Here is a 2,465-nt window from a genome sequence, read left to right as displayed (position 1 = left end):
GCCCGGCACCGCGCGGGGGGCGTGGCCCACCTCGGCCCGCCTGTCACAAAGGAGGCGCCGCCGGCGGGACGAGGCGTGCGGCTGCGACAACCTTCGCCGGGGACGGTCACGCATGCGTAACCCACTTCCCGCGCGGGCCTCTCCGTTTCCTCCCCGCGGTTCCCCTGTTGGAGCCGCCGCGGGAGCGTGCGGGCTCAGTGCCCCGCCCCGCCGCCAGGTATGCGGGTGCTGCCTGCCGCCCTGCCCGCCGCTTCGCGCACAAAGGCGGCAGCTCTCGGCTGGTGTTGCTGCCACTGCGTGTTGGGAAAATGAGCTTTCGCTGGTTTCTGAGCTATCGCTGTCTCCCTCTGCTCATCTCCTCCTGCCACGTTCTCTGGGGTTCTGCTGCTGTGTTGCCGGTAGAGTAGCTAAAGTTAATGCGTTCAAGTCGTCGTTATCGGCGGAAGTTTGTTACAGTAAAAGATGATTTGACGTGCAAGGCTGGAAGGTTTATTTTGTTGTACGTATCTGAAAACGAGCCTGCGTTATTCATCCTTGAGTACTTCTAGGAAACAAAGGCCTACGTCTTTGCTTAAGGTCTCACGAATTTCCTTTTTACCAGCCTATATTTTCTGCTCAGCCACATTGCAAAGGCTTCCCTGTGCCTCTTCTGTGTCCGGTGTGGTTGTGGCACTTAAGGTGCTCCAGCACACACCAGTAACTACAGCAGCTTGTATCTTGCAGGCAGGAGAAGCTCGACCCAGGGGTCAAATGGGTAGTTCCTTAGGTCAGAACAGTTTTTAAATGTCAAAACGACTACTCTTGCCCTGCCTCTGACAGAAAGCCAGGAGAGTTGTTTGCTAAGTGGCACTCCCTCCCGTTTCCCAGCCCTTTAGCTGATAATGATATCGGCAAGCTCAGGTGCTGCTTCTGTGCTAGCTCTGTGTACTTCTTCAGGGGCGGGAGCTTCCCTTTGTGGCTGCGAAGCTGTTCTGCCTAAATTCCTGTGTAGGCTGAGCCCGGCTATCTTCAGTTTGCCGTGGGTGTAACCAAGGATTGGCCTGCTTAAGTGAGTGTGCATGTACGTGAGGCACTTGGAGGCAATTCACAGGATTTCTCTAGAAGTCCTTTGCGGTGTGAAGCACAGTCTGAGGGCTTTAGGCAACAGCCACGTATGCAGCACTGGCTGCACTGGCTGAGTCTCTTTCCACAGCCTGGGATGTGTTTTTGACAGCCACTGTGGAAGCACAACCCCATTGTCAAGGTGTCCCAGTGGAGAAGCCACATTTATGCTACTCATCCACAAACAGCTTGGATTCTAACAAAGCCTTGTCATGTGTTCCTTGTCAACGGTTAAGGCTGGGCTGGCCACTGAAAGTGACAGACACTCTCTATTAATCCCTCTTCCCCTCCTAAAGGGATGAGAAGGCGCATAAGGGAGACTTATGAATTGGAAAATAAAACCAAAGCTACTGCAAGAAGGGGGCCGCTTTAACGACCAATTTGATCAGCGGATTCCACTTTATTGAGCATCAGACACATCTTATATACAGTTTGCTATAATTATGCCCACTTGGCAACATACTATTGGTTGCTCTCTAAAAGGTTACATCATTGTTTTCACAACTCTGTGGAATTCTTCCATCCGGCCTAATTGCTCTCTTTCCCAGATCTCGCCTCTTCCTTATCTCGCTTGCCTCCCATCTCAGGGGCAGCTGGACTTCAGCATACCAAGCAATCAGCACTTTCTCACATCTCCTCTCCGCCAGTATATTATCAACAGAGAATTCTTCAAGGCCTGAATTGCACAGGTGTTCCTGGGACCCATGTCCCCTCTTGTCCGACAACAATTCCCCCGTTTTTCTTTTGTGCAAGTAAGGCCTTGGAAGTTATTCTTTGAACACTTTGCATAATACAATTATAAACAAGTTTAACAATAATCAAAATGAGTACAATAATACCTAAGAACCTTAAAACTTACTACTATAATTAACAAACATATTTACATTAAGTCTGGGTATCCCTATCAGACACGTCTGAAAAAGTTCAATCAATTCATTATTACCTGTTATGTTGCACGTCTATTTTCTCTAGGATGGTCAAAAATCATAATTTGTTTAATGGTAGCAAGATTTCTTTAATCTGTAAAGGTAGATCTGGCCAGGCTCTAGCTTCACAGACAGAAAACTTGCAGGCAATCAGCAAGAGCAAAAGAGCTTCATTGCTTTGCCCAATATAAAATTACCCATAATAATGTGTTTTTGGTCATCCTAGTAATACTAATCTCTTATTGGTACCAACTTCACCCAAAAAGCAACCTTACAATAGTTTTCTTCATCTTATATAGTTTCATCATCTATATAAGCAAACTTATGCTAAATAGAAGGGAGGCATATGATAGTCTTAGAATAGGTGGTCAAATCCCTTCTCCCTACATTCAGTGTGGTAAGGGTCAGAGCATCCACTTTCACACATGCTCAATTGTG

Source organism: Melanerpes formicivorus, unplaced genomic scaffold (genome assembly GCF_026170545.1).
Source record: "Melanerpes formicivorus ecotype bairdi unplaced genomic scaffold, bMelFor1.0.p_v2 SCAF_23, whole genome shotgun sequence".
Taxonomy (NCBI): domain Eukaryota; kingdom Metazoa; phylum Chordata; class Aves; order Piciformes; family Picidae; genus Melanerpes; species Melanerpes formicivorus.
The sequence above is the reverse complement of the archived record's forward strand: the minus strand, read 5'-3'. Positions refer to the sequence as shown.